Genomic DNA, 21,376 nt, shown 5'->3' on the forward strand with positions numbered 1-21,376 from the left:
GATTGGATGTGCTTTGCCACTGAGCTACACCAGCAAACACTAGAATGAGGATGTACCGTATTGTAGCCATGACCTAGCCCTGCACAAGTCTTGGTGGATGTTTTGGTTTGGATGAGAGGTGTCCTCTGAAAGCTCCTGTTGGGACAATGCAAGAAGTTTTAGAAGAGAAATGATTGGGTTATGAGTCGTAATCAAATAAGTGAATTAATCCCTAGTGGGATTAACTGAGAGTTAATATTATTTTTGTCTTTGACTGACAGAGGAAACCAGGGAGTTGAGTGTACTTGAAGGTGGGGAATTATAAGGAGCATCATATTGACTAATCAGGGTGAGAAAAGCATGTGCAATCATGAGGAGAGTGGAAAACTGAAAAAACTGATAGGGGAAAACATTTGGAAACTGCATGAGGATGAAATATCTGGGAAAGGAGCATCAAGAATATGTGCCACAAGGAGAAATAGCAATAGTCAGAGAAGGTACAATGCAATCAAGATCTCAAGCTGGAGAGTTAGTGATGGTCAATAGTGTGGCCGTAAAGCAGATGGGGTGTGAGGGATGCTTCAAAAGGGGAAAGTTAGGGATGGAGAGGCCAGGATGTTATCTCAGTTATATTCAAGATGTTGGCAGCAGAACAAGAGAAAGAGGAGCCTGGGGAGACTGGTACTGCAACCTTTCTGGAGGATGGGGAGTGATCAGTCAGGAGAATGACACCAACAATAATGGTAGCTGTTGCCACTACAGGGGGCAAATTTCAAGTACTTGGACATGGAAAAAAAGAAATTGTTGAAAATGACAAAGTAAAGCAAGAATTTACTTATTCTAAAATTTGTCTCAGAAATATCCCATTGAAAGGGAAGCACAGAGCCTCCCAATGATAAGGACATCATTATTTTCAGATGAAAGCCAGGTTTTTATCAGAACATGAAACTGAATGGGACATATAGGTCTTAAAAAATTAGAAGATGATAGGCTCCAATTTCCAACAGGCCCCATGGAATGTTTTCTGGGACAGGAATGAAATGGGCATACTTATTTGCAGTAGGATATGGATAAAGGCTTAGAGGCGGTAGTATCAATCAAGATCACTTGGACTGTGAGGACGTCAATTCAAGAGAAAAATAAGGGGACATCAGGCTCCTCACCTCACAGAAATTCCCCATGATACACAGATGAGAAGATAAATAAACAGCTTTTCAACAGGATTGTTATCTAACCCATGCCTTGGAGAGGACTCTAGCTTTTATTATGCATCCAGATAATCATGCATCTCTCTCCCCACCCTCCTCCTGCTTTGCTCATGATGGGATTTTATCAGTACATCAAGGTCACCATGTTCTTCTTATCTCAATATTTACACTGACCCAATGTTCTGCTTTCTTTCTTCATTGGACTTCTAGTCCTGCTTTAGGTTTCAACTTAAATATGATTTCTCTCTTCCTCAATATACATATTTCCATAGAACCTACAATGCCTCCATGACACTCAGATTTATGCAGGGTGCATTTCATTAGGCTGGAGTGCAAACTGCTTGATAGGAGGGGTGGTATTTCCTCCTTGCATCTGTCCTCCTGCCTGAAATTAAGTTTCTACCTATAAATCACTCAATTACTTACTGTCAACAAACTAATCTGAGAGGTTTTCTGGTGATGGATTCCAGAGTAAACATCCTAGTGTATTAGATTCCCCAAGTTGCCACTCACTCAGTTGAAATTGTGAGAAAGATGAAATGTTTACTCCTAACCTCAATTTCCTCATCTGAAATAACTGATCATCATAGTACCTATCAAGAGTTGATTGTGTCTGTGAGAATAAAGGGATAGCACATAGCAAGCAATGTGTATAACTGAAGTTCAATCATTCAACCTCTCACTAAGGAAATACAGATTAATTAATATAACTTAAGACTACATTAGCTAATTACTAAGAATGTACATCAGAGTATAACTTCATACTCCCATATTCTCATTTCCGTCTCTGGTTCTTTTCACATAAATTGCTATGATCAATGGTTTCCTTATATCTGCCTTTGAAATGGGACTGCAACAGTTGGATCAAGTAATCTCCATCCAGTATTCATTTTGTAGACTTGTTTCAACTCATCCATTATGTTTGAATATGTGAAACTTCCCTAATAACAACCTATAGGCATAGGACAAACACATAGAAATAGACAGTAGGTCACCTGTACATGTGATATGAGCTTCCTCCTTTGAAGAGCAAGATTGGTGCTTCCAGGGGTCAGAAGTACACTGCCAGAAAGAGGTATCAGTTTCCCGACAGTGGATTCCATCCACCCAGCGTGGTCTAGAACCTTTCCTGGAAGGAACCAAGAAATCCAGATTCCCAGTGTCCCCACAGCCAAGCTGTCTGCAGATCATGGACAAAGTCATAGCATCCATGGGGCTGTGGCAGACACTGCCCCAGGTGTTGTTGTAGAAAACCTCCAGCCACCCAGCACACTCCTGGTCCTCGCTCACCAACCTGAGGGCCAGGAACTCTGAAATGGAAGGGGAAACATTAGGGCTCAGTGAGCATTGAAGTCTTATTGATTTTTTTCTTTATTCCTAAGTAGTGAATGTTCATTGCTAACTCTGCTAAAGAAGTGCCCACCAGGTGGAAGACTGGAAGTTATGTCCTTCTAATCTTTTTTCTAACTTGTACCTCTCTGTTTTTAAAACAATGTAATCTTAGCAAATCAATAGGCAGGAACACTGACCTGGGGCTCTGCTGGAAGTGAACTCTTTATGTACTATCTGAGGAACTACTTGACAGATCCTAGAAATAAAGCATGGACAGAGGGGTGGCAGAATAGTGGAGCTCCAAATATATCCTGTCACTGATCCTGGGAGCCTGTGAGTATTTTACCTCTTTGCAAAAGGGCTTTGCAGACATGATAAAAAATAGATCCTTTTATGGATTATCCTGGATCATCCTGGATTAATAAGGGAGTGCAACATAATCATATCCTTAGACCTGTGTCCTCCAAAGAAGATAATTCCTTCTGGCCCTCATCAGAGCAAGATGTTGCTCAGTATATTGTGAAACTGTTGGTTTGAAGAAGGAAGGTTTCATGAGACATGGAATTCAGGCAACTTCTAGAAAATAAAAATGGCAAGAAAAAAGTCTTCTGAGAGCTTCAACTGTTCCAGCTTGATGATACCTTGTTTATAGCCCAGACAGACCCGAGTCAGTCTTCTAACCTACACACTGTAAGATGACACATATGTGCTGTTTTGAATCACACAGTCTATACTACCTTGTTACAGCAGAAATAAAAAACTAATTCAGTGTGTCAGGATGTCAAACCAACAGGTCATAGATGACTACATTAAATGGGCACTGAAGAGAATGACTGTGTCAGGAGACAGGACTGAGAAGGGAGGAGCAGAAGCTCAGCTGCTGCAGCAGGAAATGGAAGCACCTCATCTTCTCAGCTGGAAGGACAGGGACTGTTCTTTTGCTCTGCCCTGTCCTGACTGCTGCCTTGGGGCTGAAACACCATCCTGCTGACTCTCTCCTGCCCCCCCACACCTGTGCACAGTGTGTACTGCAAACCTGAGCAGATGACCCCAGCATCCTCCTTGTGACTGCAGTTGTGCTGCCCCCAGCCCTGGGAAGGGCACTGCCACACATGGGCCTCCTCTCCTGTGCAGTTCAGCTCATCCAGCCAGATGGGCCCTGATCCCTCTCCAAAGTGAGCAGAGGTGGTGGCCTCCAGGGCCACTCCACAGCCCAGCTGTCTGCACACCACGTGGGCATCACTCAGGTCCCAGCTGTCATCACAGATGGAGCCCCAGGAGCCCTGCTGCAGGATCTCCACTCTCCCTGCACAGTGACTGCCCCCATCCACCAGGCGGAGCTGTCTGCTGTCTGAGGAGAGACAGGGTCATGTCAGTGGGCATTTACACAGGGAATGGGAAGGCTCAGGTGCTGGGGGCCTTGCTCACCTGAGCAGTTGGCAGTGTGGCCCTCTGAGACTTCAGAGCCTCCTGGGTCAGACCAGGAGTCATTGCACTGGAGCAGCAGCTGCGTCTGGTTTCCTACAGAAGGGATTAGAGAACAGGAAACTGAATTAAAGTACATAAAAATCTATTGATGGCATCTGAGGTGAAAGCAACAACAAAGAAGCATCAATTTTCTTTCTTCACAGTTGATATGCTAATGGAGATTTCTACTTTTTATTATGCTAAAGTTTTTTGTTTTAATCCTATCCTTTGGAATATATCAGTGCTGCTGGAGAGCATTGTACAGTTCTTGGGGCAGCAAGATTTTTGTTGTCAAGTTCAGAGAAAAGAAAACCTGAATCAAATGTACGAAACTTTACAAGAGCTTTGTAAAGTTTTGAACAAATAAAAATAATAAAAATTTTAAAAAAGAAAATCTAAAATCAGCTATTTTCCCCTATTGAAATTTTTTATTCAAAAGTAGTAGGAGAAACTCTGAAAAATCTCAGCATGTTTGCCTGATTTCCCTGGGAATACACAAGTATAATTTAGTTTAAGCCAAAGAGGTGGAATTCTGTTACACATCTTAAAAATTGGTATCTTATTTTGTGAATTGCAAGTAGAGTTTTTCTTTTAGATGGTGCCCAATGTCTAACTACCTCAATCATTTTTACTTAAGGGGGCAGTCTCCAACTTCTGGGACTCACTCAAATTGACCTCCTTGATCTGACCTGACTTGATTTACCTATCTATACCAATGGCCTGTCTAATTCTGTCTAATTCTGGTTTCAATAAGTCACACAGAAATAATAGTCCCACCGCTTGAATCCCAGGTCACATAGCTACACAGAATGCAGACTTTCTCTATACCATCACCTTGGATCTCCCTTTTTATTTCATTTTATTTATTAATGTTAATTTGATAACTCTTAAAAAGTTTCAAGGATAATATAAAATTGTAGTTAGAGTTACATTCTTATTGATGTACATGATGGTGGGATTCACTGTGATATTTTCATATGTGCCCATGGGAAAATTATGTCAGATTAAGTCCACTGTCTTTGATTTTCCTATCCCTCTTCTTCCTTCTGTCTCCCATTAAATGTATTTTTATTTGAATTGGTATCTTGGGGGAAATTTTATTAAGCAGCAATAGCAGCCAAGATTACACTGACTATGAAACTCAGTAATCCTACATTCCCATGTTTGTTGTGGCACTATTTAGAATAGCTATGTTATGGAATCACACCAGCTGCTCACTGAAAGACAAATTCGTAAAGTAGAAGTGCTATATATATATAGCCATAAAGAAGAACAAAATCCTGTTTGCATCAAAATGCATGGAACTGGAAGACATTGTGTTTTGTTTACTAGGCTAGATACAGAAAGACAAGAATCTATGTCCTCTATCATATGTGCAAGCCAAAAGGAATCCATCAAAAAATAGGAGATTGCTATAGGCTGTAGGTCATATTTATAGCACTAGATATGTCCAATATGGTATAAAAATTCTTGTGCAGGAAGTTAAGAAAAATGCTTATTTCATGATTAATGTCTATAATGTGTATATTAAATTTCTACTTTGGAAAAAAGTCAAAGCCAATTTTAATTTATGTAGAACAGACTCAAACATTTATTTACAAGTTCTCTTATTACTTATTTTGCTTATTGCCATACCTCAAAATGAGAACTTTTCATAAAATTATTGGCATGTATTCTTCAAAAATATCTTTATCATGGAATACGAAGAAAAATTGAAAGAGTTTCATAGTAAGAAACATAAATGAAAATGAGAACTGAACACAGCACATTACTATACATTTTTTTAGTGTGAATTGATGAACCCAGCCTAAATCCATCTTAAGATTGGAAACCATCTCATCACAAAGTTATGAGTTAACAGAAAAGTTAATTTCTGTTTTACTGTATATTACTGAGATTTCCAAACTTGTTTGGAATTTCTGCTCATGCCTTGAACTCACCCATGTCTGGCTTTCTCTGACCAGATAACAACCCTCTCTAAATCCTTAGCGGTGCCTCATAAATCCTGGCTCCCCCTGACCAGAAAACAACTCTTTATGAAACAACAGTGGTGCCTCATAAATTCTGATGTTTGGATCTGAATTTATTATCTACCCTTGAAATGTTAAGCCATGTAGATCATTAACCTACTATCTGCCTTTGTATTATGCTTGTCAAACCCTGTTAGCTGCAAATTTTCATGACACCTCTTTTGCAACTTTTTGTTCTATAAAACCTTGTTCCTGTAGGGCTGGGGTACTGATCTCTAGCCTGTCTTAGGGAGAGACAGCCACTGGCCAGCTTTCTTTGTTTAAACAATATAAATTTGCTTCAATTTGATTTAAATTTGTAGTCAATGGTGCTTGCTTTGTGATGTGGTTTAACATGAATTGCATATTTAGTAAAAAATGGAAATAATTTGATAATATACAGATAATACAGTATATATTCATATTACATTAAGGTGGATTTATGGAGTTTGGCAACAGCACTCTAGTTGCATATGAAATTCCTGAAAGTATTTTAGGAGTAATGGGACACATTACATTATCCACTTACTCTTAACTATTCATTCAGAAAGACTTGATAAATTTAGGCACAAATGGTTCCGAAGGAGGGAATATAGTAAAAGAGTTGCATTTGGAAATCTGGTTTAGGGTTACCTGGCACAATTATTCTTTGTTGGCATCCATAAAATCAGGGCATATGCAAGTAAATGGATGGAGTTGTAGAATATCCTACTAAGTGAAGTAACCCAATCCTCTCAATTCAAAGGCCAAATGTCTTCTCTGATGTGTGGATGCTGATTCAGAATGGGAGTTGGGGGGAGCATGGGAGGAATGGGGGGACTCTGAATAGGGCAAAATGTGAGAGAGCAGAAGGGAGGTAGTATGGGTGTGGGAAAGATGGTGGAATGCAATGGACATCATTACCCTAAGTACATGTATAAAGACACAAATGATGTGACTCTACTTTGTGTTCAACCAAAGAAATACAAAATTGTGCTCTGTATGTGTACTATGAATTTAAATACATTCCTCTATCATGTAGAACAAATTAGAAAATATATTTAAGAATATTTTAAAAAGTGAAAGAAAGAAAAAAGAATAACCACCCCCATAAAAATACAAAAATAAAAGTGAAAACAATTTAAAGTCATTCCTATAATATTTCACCAAAAGAAATATTAATAGCCTCAAAAACAAAAACACCTAGGATTAAACATCATAAAGGCTATGTATGATCATTGAGAGATATTCCTCATAAATCAGTTATCTCCATATTCATGTGTAGTCCAAATCCATTGTCAACTTAAATAACATCATGCTTTCTATTTGTAGTAAATATATAAAGTTGTTTCTAAAATGTATGTGAAATGCATATGACTAACATATTAGGCAAGAAAAACTACACAATTAAAGGAGGTACTGTAAAGTAATCTTTAAAGGAAGCTTACTCAGACATGCTATAAAGTTATAACAATTAAGGTATAAGGACTGCTATAAGGACACACAAACAACAGAACTGAATGGAACAGACTATAGAATGAGTAAGAAAATCTTCACCCTCTTTATTTCAAAGGTGACCTTGTGGTGGGGAAAGCCTTTTCAGTAATGATGCTGAGTCAAATTGCTGCCCAAACAGTAATGTGTGAATCATAGTTCATTTTGGAACATGTGCTCTCCATGCTGTCTGCTCTTAGAGCCATGCCACTCAAGTACCAGTTGGCCCTCATACACACCCTTACAATATCAACCCCAGAAAGATTGTACAATATATGCAAAATAAAAGGAATTAAACATGTATAACATACTCTGGGAGAATATTTTTATGCTCTCATGGTAGAGAGTTTCTATTTAGGGTACAAAAAATGTTAACAAGCTGTACTTCATTAAGAACTACATTTGACACCTGAAAGAATACTATATTAAGAGAGTGAAAATAAAAGGAAAAGGGTTAAAAGTCTAATACAAATACATACATATCTACACCAGAAGGTATTACCATGAAGTCAACAAGAATCAAACCTCAATATCACTTGAATGTATCCATACATGGTCATGTGGTCATTCAGCAGAAAACTCAACAGCAATAAAAATAAAGAAAGCTCTGCTACAAATAGCAAAATGGGTAAACTCTAAGCACAATGTGGAGTCAAAGTAGATACCACAAGAGAAGATACTGCATGATTTTACATAATGGTCAAATCTGACAAAATTTTTCTTTGGCAGCTGAAGTCAGAGTGCTCATCTTCAGAGGGAAGGAGGGCACAGTGACTGGAGGAATGAGCAGCAGGTGGTTTCTGGGAACTGCTAATGTTCTCTGATGGTGCAAGGTAAGAAATTTCCCAGAGTGTTCTGTCATTCATTTTTATACAGTGTTCTCTATGAATTGCAACAAATAATAATAATAATGCTTACTTAGAACTATTCCTCTTAAAACCACTTGACAGGGCTTAAAAGATAAATGATCATTGAGAAGAATCATAGTTCATTTTGGAACATGTGCTCTCCATGCTCTCTGCTCTTAGAGCCATGCCACTCAAGTACCAGTTGGCCCTGCCCTCTCTTACCTGAGCAGACCACAGAGGCTGTGTTTCCATGGGCACAGGCAGGAACACCCAGAGCAGTTACAGGACAATTCCACAGGAAGGACTCAGACCCTGAGCAGTGGAATCTGTCTCTCCAGATCTCATCTTCCCCTTCCACAAAGTACTCTCCTTTTGGGGTAGAGATGGCGACTCCACAGCCCAGCTGACGGCAAACTACATTGGCATTGGCCATATTCCAGTGGGAGGCACAGAGTGTTCTCCAGCCTCCAGAGGTCTTCATCTCCACTTGACCCTCACACTGAGAGCTGCCATTTTTCATGAGCCGAACATCTGTATATCCTGGTAGAAGACAGAGTTTTAGCAACATCCCATGTTTTTCTTACCCCCACAGAGTGTATATGGCAGTTAATGTCCTGCTGTGAGTCTCACCTGAGCAGACAACTTGCACAGCCCCTCTGTGTGGGCAGCCTCCTTTAGGACAGGGTACTCTGGGGCAGAACCAGAGCTCAGGCTCCTGCCCCTCACATTGGAACTCTTCAGCCCAGACCTGTTCATCAGGCTCTCTGAATGGGAGGTTCCTCAGGACAGATGCAGCCTTGCCACACCCCAGCTCTGCACAGATGACCTGGGCTGTGGGTGATGTGAAATTTCCATCAGATACTGGAATCCACTCTCCTCCAGAATTCACTTCCACTCGCCCAGAGCAATGTCCAGCTCCTCCTTCCAAATGCACAAATCCTATGGAAGAAATTAACTAACAATATGAGTATTTTGGCTTGGAATTAAGAGCTACATGTCTCAGGCAATGCTTGAGAGCTTTTCTTTACTCAAGGTGTGGGGAATGGATTCAACAGTTGGTATCAGAATGGGCATTCCAGGAGCAAATATTTGAAGACAAATTAAGGAGGAGGAATTTAAAAGATTGAGTTTTGAATTATTGGCTTATGTCTATTTCTATCTCTTTTTTTTAAAAAATAGGATCTACATCAATCTCTGAATTTGGAGCCAAGTTTAAAAGTCTAGACTTAATATTCAACATTTTATGCTCAAAAACTTTTACTTCACTAAAAAACTCCAACTAAGTTGACATTTGTTAATGAATGAAAAAATATCAAAATTTATCAAAAACAATTCATATCTCTTTCTCATTTATGGCTATTTATGGATGAAGAAAGAGTCTGCTAAATCTTGTGAGGCTGAGATGAAACCAGGTTATTTTTCTAAAATAATTAGGGTTTTTTACATCATATCTCCTATTATAGAGGACAAAAGTAGAGTTTAGATAAAAGACCAGAAGTTAAAAAAGAGGTTATCAAGAGTTTTAAGGATTTTTTGACTTTTTGTTTTATTTTGTTTCAAGGGATTATTTTGTTACTAATAAGTGGAGTTGGAAGAAGCCATTAGATATCTGTTGAAGCTCATCAGGAAGAAATTTCAAGTATGGGTTCAGACTTTTGGGCAGGCTTTTGGCCACAGGTATAGAAAAGTAATGTTTATGTGATGAAGAAGTTCAGCAGGGCATTCTTGATGAAAAAGAATATTCAAGCTTTCAAAATGGAATAAATATCAAAAGAATTAATTTATTTTAGTAATTTTTTTACTTAAAGCATTGTAATTAAAATATTCTCTTTTCTCTCTGGAATTGATATATGAACATCAAGTATGGATTTGTGACCTTGTGACTACAAGGACTTTTTAATTTATATCATTATTACAAAGGAGTGATGACAATGTACCTTATTTGGAAAGTCACAATGAAAGCACAAAATTTCAAACTAAAATCAATCTACTTTCAGATGGTATGTTTTACACAGTATGAGACATGCAAGGTGTCATAAAAATCAGCTATCAATATTTGTGTCCAGTGAGAAAAAACAATAAATATCAGCCTCCAGAACAGGAACCATCACTGTAGGCTCTCCCTGTGGATGCAGCCAGGTCTTTTTCTCTGTGGACTCTGGTTTCCATTCAGGACTTCTACACACTAGGGGTTAACACCACCACCACCACCACCATCATGAGTTGTGCATGACTGTTTTATTTATTTATTTATTTATTTATTTATTTATTTATTATTTATTTATTTTGCATGTTGTTCTGGCTCAATTAGATACTACAAAGTTGTCTTCAGAAGCATTACTTCTTTTTCATTTAATTGTATATGGTATATTTCTAGTTCCTAATATAAAATGTCTCAATTAAGGTAGAATACATTACTTTTGAGTTCTGAGACAATTTAGTGGAATATCTGATTGTAGTTTCATCCAGTTGAAATGTTATGTGGGTGTGTTTTTCTTAGGCACTGAATTCTGTTGCAATGTCAAATCTTCATAGGGAATTTTGTAATTTTCACTAATGAAAATTGGAAGCATTTCAGATAAAGAAATAGATCACCCAATGCAGGTTTCATCTTTGCTCTTCTACTCTTAACAGATCAGAGAGACTTAATTCAGCTACAAGCCTGGGAAGGTGAAGAGTAAAATTTATACAGAACATGTACTCAGACAGTCAGCTGAGTATCTGTCATGTTCTGAACAAAGATCCTGAGGTTTTCAGAGGGCAGTGTTGTTGGAAACTCAACAATATTTTTATTCATATTTTAAACTATATTAATTTTTGTTGTTTTCTAAGCATTATTAATGAAATAACATACATCCAGAAAACTCAAACATTTTTTGACACTACTTGATTTAGAGTTTAGAATCAGCTACCATCTACACAGAGATGATCCCCACTTGTTATTCTCAGGGGTTGAATTAATCTGTGGTATTTAATGAAATATAAATAGAACAGTCAAAGTGTGGTTCAGCTGCAAGTATATGTTGTTCTGTAAACACAGATCCCCTCATTTCATAAGTAGGTATTAATAGGGTCAACATAGTTTTTCAGCTAAGTAGGCATTTCTTATAGCGTAGTGGTTTAGAAATCCTCATTAGTACCATTGGCAAAAATACATATCAGTTTTGGTAAAATATCAATAGTATAAAGGGATTTGGAAAAAAATGATTTTCCTGTTCACTGTTATTACCAGATAGTTGAGGTAAATGGTACCACTATTTTATTATCTACCCTTCTTTACACCTGACTTACTTATACAAAATATATTATCAAATGAAACTAAGGTGATTTGGGAGCAGTGGCACACACCTGTAATCACAAGTCTCAGGAATTTGAGGCAAGAGGATTGTGAGTTCAAAGCCAGCCTCAGCAACAGCAAGGCACTAAGCAACTCGGTGAGAGCCTGTCTCTAAATAATATATAAAAAAAGAACTTAGGATGTGATTCAGTGTTTAAGAACCCCTGAATTCAATGTCTGGTATCTCCTCAAAAAACAAAAGACAAAACAAAGGTGCCATATTGAACCTGTTCACTCAGTCTGAACAATCTATAGTCTCCAAATCCCAGAGTTCTGAATGTTGAGTTTGCATCATCTGAGCCTCTAGTATATGAAAACATAGTTATCTATTATTTATTCAGAGTAGATCTTATTCTTGAATCATGAGGGAAAAACTGTATGAAGGCTTCAACTTTATTGTTGAGGACTAAATTTCCATTTCTGTATCCACATGTCTCCTTATCCATCACTCCAAAATTCTACTATTCTCTATAGGGTATAGTACTGTGTTACCTGAGTTCATGGGAATGTCTATATCAGGTGTTGGAAAGTAGAATATATCAATGCTGCTGGAGAGCATTACACAGCTCCCAGGGCAGTAAGACTTTTGGAGTCAAGTTCAGAAAAAGGAAAAACTAGCATCAGCTATTTTCTCCTATAGGCATTTCTCATTCAAAGGTAGTAGGAGAAACTCTGACAATCTCAGCATGTTTGCCTGATTTCCCTGGGAATACATAAGTATAATTTAGTTTGGGCCAAAGAAGTAAAATCCTGTTAAATATCTTGGAAACTGTTATCATAGTTAATGAATTGAAAGTAGAGTTTTTCTTTTAGATGATGCCCGATATCTAACCACCTCAATCACTTTTAATTAAGGTGATCTACCCTAAATTAACTGCATAGAGGAAGCAAAATACCTTTCTGAAGGTTTCATAGGATGTGCATCTTGGCAGAGAAATTATTTAAAAAAATCTAATAAATGTTTAAAAGTTATGTGTAATTTTAATATCAGAAGCTAAAAATAAGAAACCTGTGGATGAGTCTAAGAACATGGTAGATTAGCACAAAATAAAAATAGTAAGTGGAAGAACATGGGAAAATACAGAGTGAGCACAGAAATAAAAAAATGATAGGAATTATGATAGGGAACTAAGAGACCTGGTGAGAGAAACTAACACTCCTAATACTCTACAAGTTTTAGGTACTTAAAGCTACTATTTTTGTTAAAAATTCGTGGCTCTTTTTAGTTATATGTAACAGAAGAACCCATTTTAGTATAATTATACAAGCATGAAATATATCTTATTGCAGTTAGAGTTACATTCTTATTGATGCACATGATGGTGGGATTCACTGTGAGGTTTTCATATGTGCCTGTGGGAAAATTATGTCAGATTCATTCCACTGTCTTTTCTTTTCCTATCCCTCTCCTTCCCTCTATCTCTAATCTACTGCATTTCATTCTTCCCCTCACTGCCACCTAACTAACCCTTTTCTGTGTGTTAGCTTTCACAAATCAGAGAAAACATTCCACAAATCAGAGAAAACATTTGGTTTAATAATGCTAGGTATAAATTAGAAAATACATAAAGTGGAATATATAATACACCTGCAGTGTTTAATAATATCCATAAAATCTGTGACACTCTATCCATTGACCTGTGCAGTCCATTTCTCTTAACACCAATCTGGGCTGACAGTGTTGAGTTAGTTGTCTATAAGCAATAGAAAGTGGTGGAGCCAGAATGGCTTGCTTAGGAACCTAGCTAAGAAAGTCATGCATCCTCCTCTTGACTTAGTAGGAGTTTGCATTATGGGAAATATACTCTATAGATTATTGTGTGAAAGAGCATTTGCACATGGTTCTGTCAGCAGCCTCAGTTGAACATGAAGCTACCAGCCATGATAATGAACCATCCTGGATTCCCATTTTGGCCAAGCCTTCAAATGACCTCAGTTCCAGAATATATGCAAACTCAACCTCATGAGAGACCCCAAGAGGCAATTGTCAGGAGCCTTTGCCAAATTCAGGAGTCTGGAAATCATGAGAAAAATTAAATGTATTTTTATTTGAATTGGTATCTTGGGGATAAAATTTATTAAGCAGCAATAGCAGCCAAGATTACACTATGAAACTCAGGTATCCTACATTCCCATGTGTGTTGTGGCACTATTCAGAATAGCCATGGTACGGAATCACCCCAGCTGCTCACTGAAAGACAAATTCATAAAGTATAAGTATAAGTGATATATATATATATATATATATATATATATATATATATATATATATACACACACACACACATATATACAGCCAAAAAGAAGAATGAAATCCTGTCGTTTACATCAAAATGGATGGAACTGAAAGACATTGTGTTTTGTTTAATAAGCCAGATACAGAAAGACAAGAACCCATGTCCTCTACCATACGTGGAAGCCAAAAAGAGTCCATCGGAAAATAGACAGGAGATTGCTACAGGATGTAGGTCATATTTACAGCAATAGATATGTCCATTCTGGTATAAAAATTCTTGTGCATGAAGTGAAGAAGATGTGTATTTTGTGATTAATTTCTCTAACATATACAGTTTAAATTTCTACTTTGGAAAAAAGCCAAAGCCAATTTTCATTTAAGTAGAACAGACTCAAACATTGATTTACAAATTCTTTTATTACTTATTTTGCTTATTGCCATAGCTCAAAATGAGAACTTTTCATAAAATCATTGGCTTATATTCTTCAAAAATATCATGGGATACAAAGAAAAATTAAAAGAGTTTCATAGTAAGAAACAAAATGTTATGTTGAACTGAATTCAGCACATTACCCTACATTTTTTACTGTGAATGACATATTTAGTAAAATTAGTAAAAATCTGAACAAGACTAATACACTATATAATTATGTTACATGAAGGTGAATTTATGGAATTTTGCAACAGCAGTGTGGTTACATATGAAATTCTTGAAAATATTTTAGGAGTAAAGGGACACATTACATTATCCACTTCCTCTTAATTACTCATGAAGAAAGATTTGATAAATTTAGGCATAAATGGATCAAAGGAGGTAATATTATAAAATAGTGGCATTTGGAAATCTGATTTAAGATTATCTGGCAATTTTATACTATTCTAAACATTTTTTCAGAATTATCAATTTAACATTAATGAATAAATTAAATGAAAGAAAGACAAAAAGAAAAACCAATCCCCCAAACAAAAAATAAAATTGAAAACAATTTAAAGCCATTCCTATAATATTTCACCAAAAGAAACATTAACAGCCTTAAACACAAACAAACCTAGGACCAAACACCATAAAGGCTATGTATGATCTTTGAGAGATATTAGAGATATTCCTCATAAATCAATTATCTCCATATTCATGTGTAGTCCAAATCCAATGTCAACCTAAATAATGTCATGCTTTTATTTGTAGTAAACATATAAAGTTGCTTATAAAATGTATGTGAAACACATATGACCAAGTATGACCAAAGCTTTAGGCAAGAAAGACTACACAATTAGAGGAGGTGCTGTAAAGCAATCTTTAAAGGAAACTTAATCACACATGCTATAAAGTTATAATAATTAAGAACGTAAGGACTGGTGGAAGGATACACAACAGAATTGAATGGAACAGACTATAGAATGAATAAGAAAATCTGCACCCTCTTTATTTCAAAGGTCATCCTGTGGTGGGGAAAAGCCTTTTCAGCAATAATGCTGAGTCAAATTGCTGCCCAAACAATAATGTGTAATTTTTATTCACATCATACACACCCTTTCAATATGAACCTCAGAAAGATTGTACAATATATGCAAAAGAAAAGGAATTAAACATGTATAACATACTCTGATAGTATATTTTTATGCTCTTATGGTAGAAAGTTTCTATTAGGGCACAAAAAATGTTGACAATCTGTGCTTCATTAAGAACTACATTTGACACCTGAAAGAATACTATATTAAGAGAGTGAAAGTAAAAAGCAAGGGTTAAAAATCTGATACAAATACACACATATCTACACCAGAAGGTATTACCATGAAAATATGTAGGATCATTATTTGGGAAGTCAACAAGAATCAAATCTCAATATCACTTGAATGTATCCATACATGGTCATGTGGTCATTCAGCAGAAAACTCAACAGCAATAAAAATAAAGAAAGCTCTGCTACAAATAGCAAAATGGGTAAACTCTAAGCACAATGTGGAGTCACAGTAGGTACAACAAGAGAAGATACTGCATGATTTTACATAATGGTCAAATCTACAAATTTTTTCTTTGGCAGCTAAAGTCAGAGTGCACATCTTCAGAAGGGAGGAGGGCACAGTGACTGGAGGAATGTGCAGCAGGTGACTTCTGGGAGCTGCTAATGCTCTCTGATGATCCAGGGAGAGAAACTTCCCAGAGTTTTCATTCATTCATTTTTATACAGTGTTCTCTATGAATTGCAACAAATAATAATGTTTACTTAGAACTATTCCTCTTAAACCATTTGACAGGGCCTAAAAGATAAATGATCATTGAGAAGAATCATAGTTCACTATGGAACATCAACTCTCCATGCTGTCTGCTTTTAGAGACATGTCACTCAAGTACCAGTCAGCCCTGCCCTCTCTTACCTGAGCAGACCACAGAGGCTGTGTTTCCATGGGCACAGGCAGGAACACCCAGGGCAGTCACAGGGCAATTCCACAAGAAGGACTCAGACCCTGAGCAGTGGAATCGTTGTCTCCAGATCTCATCTTCTCTTTCCACAAAGTATTCTCCTTTTGGGGTGGAGATTGCAACCCCACAGCTCAGCTGACGGCAGACAACATTGGCATTGGCCATATTCCAGTTGGAGGCACAGAGTGTTCTCCAGCCTTCAGAAGTCTTAATCTCCACTTGACCCTTACACCTAGAGCTGCCATTTTTCATGAGCCGAATATCTGTATATCCTGGTAGAAGACAGGGTTTTAGCTACATCTCACATTTTTCTTACCCCCCTCAGAGTTATATGGTGGTTAACATCCTGTTGGTTTTCTCACCTGAGCAGACAACTTGCACAGCCCCTCTGTGTGGGCAGCTGCCTCCAGGACAAGGAACTCTGGGGCAGAACCAGAGCTCAGGCTCCTGCCCCTCACACTGGAACTCTTCAGCCCAGAACAGTTCACCAGGCTCTCTGGCTGGCAGGTTCACCAGGATAGATGCAGCCTGGCCACACCCCAGCTCTGCACAGATGATCTGGGCCATAGGGAAGGTGAAATTCCCACCAGATACTGGAACCCACTCTCCTCCAGAATTCACTTCCATTTGCCCAGAGCAATGTCCAGCTCCTCCTTCCAAACGCACAAATCCTATGGAAGAAATTAACTATCAAAATGAGTATCTTGGCTTGGAATTCGTAGCCACATGTCTCAGGCAATGCTTGAGAGTTTTTCTTTTCCCAGTGTGTTGGGAGTGTATTAAACAGTTGGTATCAGAATGGAAATTTCTGGAGCAAGTGTGTGAAGAATAATGTACAAGGAGGAATTTAAAAGATCAATTCTGAATGATTGATTTAAGAAAATAATGAATATTTATATAACTCCTTGTGTTTGTGTTTGTGTGTGTAATATATGTGTTTTTGCTTTTTTTCTATATGAACATACTATACTTTATATTAAAAGATACCTGTGTGGGTGTCTGTATATCTGTCTCTATCAGTCCACTTCCTTTTTTATAGCACCTATATCAATCCACTGAATTTGAACTCCAGTAGAAAATAACTAGGCTTAATTTTCACAATTTTATCCTCAAGAACTTTTTCTTCACTAAAGAAATTCCTACTAACTTAACATTTGTTAATGAATTAAAAATATCAATATGCATCAAAAACTGACAATTTATATTTTCCATTTAGAGATGAGGGAACACTCCATTAAATAGTGTGAGCCTGAGATGAAACCAGGTTATTTTGACTAAAATAATCAGGGTTTTATATCATACTTCCTAAGACAGCAAGAGAATTTAGAAGTAGGATCAGAAGTACACACACACACACACACACACACACACACACACACACTCAAGAAGTCATCAAGAGATTTGAGCAAGTTTTTTTTGCATTTTGTTTTATTTTATTTTGAGAGATTATTTTCTTACTAATAAGTGGATTTGGAAGAAGCCATTAGCTATCTATTGAATCTCATCAGGAAGATATTTCAAGTATGGGTTCAGACCTTTGAACAGGCATTTGGTCACAGGTATGGAAAAAAAGTAAGCAAGTTTATGTCATGAAGAAGTTCAGCAGAGAATTCTTGCTGAAGAGAATAATATGATCATTGATTATTTTTCCAAAGTGAGCCTTCAAAATGGAATTAACATAAAAAGTATTAATCTACATTATCAAAATTTTTATTTAAAGCATTATAATTAGAATACTATAATTTCTCTCTGAAACTGATATATTAACATTTAGTGTGAATTTGTGACTACAAGGACTTTTTAATTTATATAATTTTTACATAAGAGTGATGATAATGTACCTTACTTGGAAAGTCACAATGAAAGTACAAAATTTCAAATTGAAATCATTATACTTTCACATGGTATGTTTTACAGAGTATGAGACCTGCCGGGCATCATAAAACTCAGCTATCAATATTGGTGTCCAGTGACAGGAACAGTTAAGATCAGACTCCAGAACAGAAATCATCACTGTAGGCTCTCCCTGTGGATGCAGCCAGCTCTTTTTCTCTGTGGATTCTGGTTTCTATTCAGGACATCTACACACTATGGGTTAACACTACCACCATAATGAGTTGTGCATGACTGATTAAAGTTCTGGCTCTATTAGATACCCAAAGTTGTCTGTAGAAGCACTAATTCTTTTTCATTTAATTGTATATTGTATATTACTAGATCCCAATATAGAATGCCTCAAGTGAGTTAGAATAACATTATTTTGAGTTCTGAGACAATTCAGTAGAATATCTGATTGTAGTGTTCTCCAATTGAAATGTTATGTGGCACATTTTCTTCGGCACTGGACTAAGAAAAACATTGTATTGCAGTATCATACCTTCACAAAGAATTTTTTATAAATTACACTAATGAAAATTGGAAACATTTCAGATAAAAAAATACAGATTATCCAATGTTGGTTTCACCTTTTCTCCTCTACTATTCACAGATCAGAGAGACCTAATCCAGTTATAAGCCTGAGAGAGTGAAGAGTAAAATTTATATATCACACATACTCAGACCATCAATTGAGTGTCTATCATTGTGCTGAACAGAGATCCTGAGGTGTTCAGAGGACAGTGGTTTTGCAAACTCAACAATATTTTTATTCATCTTTAAAACTATATTATTTATTGTTTTCTAGGCATTTTTAATGAAATAACATACATTCAGAAAACTCAAAACATTTTTTTAAAATACTTGATCTACAAATTAGAGTCAGCTACCATCTACACAGAGATGATCCCCACTTGTTATTCTCAGGGGTTGAATTGCTGTGTTGTATTTAATCAAATATAAATAGAACAGTCAAAGTATGGTTCAGAAGTAGGTATACATTGCTCTATAAACCCAGATCCCCTGACTCCAGAGGTAGGTATTACTACGGTCTACATAGTTCTTCAGCTAAGTAGGTATTTCTTATATCTTAGTGGTTTAGAAATCCTCATTAGTACTATTGGCAAAAATACATACCAGTTTTTCTAAAATATGGTATAAATGGATTTGGAGATAAAAAATTATTTTCCTTACTTATCTGCATTGCCAGATGGTTGAGGTAAATAATTCGACCATTTTATTGTTTACCATCCTGTACACCTATTTTGTTTATACAAAATACATTCTCAAATAAAACCAAGGTGCAACAGGTGCTCTGGCACATGCTTGTAATCCCAGTGGCTCTCAGGAGGCTGAGGCAGGAGGATTGTGAGTTCAAAACCAGCCTTAAGCAACAGCCAGATGCTAAGCAACTCAGTGAGACCCTGTCTCTAAATAAAATATAAGAAAGGGGTTAGGATGTGGCTCAGTGTTTAAGCATCCTTGAGTTACATCTCCAGTAACCAAAAAAAAAAAACAAAACTAAGGTATTTTGAACCTATTCACTCAGTTTGACCAATCGACAGTCACCAAATCCCAGAGGTCTGAATGTTGAGGTTGATTCATCTGGACCTCTAGTGTATGAACACTAATTATAAAATATATTATCAGAGTAGTCCTTCTTCTTGAATCAAGAGGAAATATTATGAAGGCTTCAACATTACTGAAGAGACCTAAATTGGTAAGATTTACCCAGAATGATAATTTTTCAAGTCTTCAAAGTATTGATATGCATTGCTCCCTCTGAGTTGTGTTGGAAGTTTCTTCTTTCAGTTTTGAGGCATAAAATGAAGCAAACTTACCTGAGGCTTTATTGAAACATAAAAATTAAATATAATATTCACTGTTGGGTCCAGCAACCTCATTTCTGTGTCCACCTGTCTCCTTGTCCACTACTGTACAATCTTACTATTCTGTTTAGGTCTCAGAACTGTGCCACCTGAGTACATGGGATTGCATTCCATCACGTGTTGTATTTGCCCAGGCAGTGGTCCACAATGGTCAAGTGTCTGCCTCAAAGAGCAAACTTTACCATTGGGCTTCCAAGTTACCTTTGAAAGTCAGAGGTGTCAGCATGACCTGTCCATCAATGCACAGCAAGGGACAAGGCAAAGTGGTCATTAGAGGCCCAGTATGGTTTAAAATGCCTCTCACTGGCAAAGGGTAAAAATGGGGCAGAGAGTTCTTCAAAGTAGACGTCTAAACTTTCTGCCCAGTCCTATTGTAGGAAACATGTGTATAAAGGCAATTTTGAGAGTCTCCTTCCATGTTTTCTTATTCAAAACATATATCCAAACTGTCCAAGTTATAGAAGTGTGTATTTGGGTTTTTTTGTTGTTGTTCTGAATACGTATATTTCAAGGAAATAATATTGTTATCTTTGTGGAGCTGCATAAGTTGTGGGACTAAAAGTTTCAAGCAATTGGAAAAATTTATGAGACATGGATGGAAAAAGAAAGAAAAATTCAACCTGCAAAAGTATATTGAACCAAATGAATCATTCTCACTGGAGTAAATTAAAATTTGCAGTCAGATATATCCTTGTCTGATCTTTTGCTACATAGACACATTGCTTCCTTGTGAATGTTTCAAGTTTCTGAAAAATGTGTCATCCATGGGATCTCTTCTTCTCCCATTCTGACATCAATGACATAAGTTTGAGTCACTTTTGTTAATAATTCTTCTCCTTTTGTTCAGCCAAGGTGTACAGGATTCACACAAATGTACACAGATTTCCTCATTGTACACCTAGGGTGTTCAGTGATGCTCAGATAATTCATGTGTGCTCTTTGTCACCCTTCTGTTGCCATCTTCCATATACTGTAAGCTTTTTCTGTCTTCAAAAAATTCTATTTGTCTCCTTGTTCCCATTGTTATAAAATTTACCTTCCAATGCACTTTTCTTGTATCATTGAATCCATCAATGTAAACTATATAATCTTTCCCCCAGATCTTCTCATTTTTCTCCTTAAATTTATTTCAACTGATCCCTAAAAACAGAAATAGCAGAAATAGTGTACATTTTAAAGGGTAAAGATATGTGCTGGTGTATGTATACATTGTGTTATCTTTGTCTCCTCACACACTTTATTTCTTTTTGTTGAAAATTTCCAAATGCTTTCTTATGACTTTTTGAAACGTAGTTTATTAT

The 21,376-nt window shown here is 36.9% G+C and overlaps 1 pseudogene; it reads right to left on the reverse strand.

Annotated features, from left to right (window-relative positions):
• Positions 1-21,376, reverse strand: part of LOC143398299 (antigen WC1.1-like) — an 81,695-nt pseudogene that overhangs the window by 33,620 nt on the left and 26,699 nt on the right.

Source organism: Callospermophilus lateralis, chromosome 4, assembly GCF_048772815.1.
Source record: "Callospermophilus lateralis isolate mCalLat2 chromosome 4, mCalLat2.hap1, whole genome shotgun sequence".
In the NCBI taxonomy this organism is placed as follows: domain Eukaryota; kingdom Metazoa; phylum Chordata; class Mammalia; order Rodentia; family Sciuridae; genus Callospermophilus; species Callospermophilus lateralis.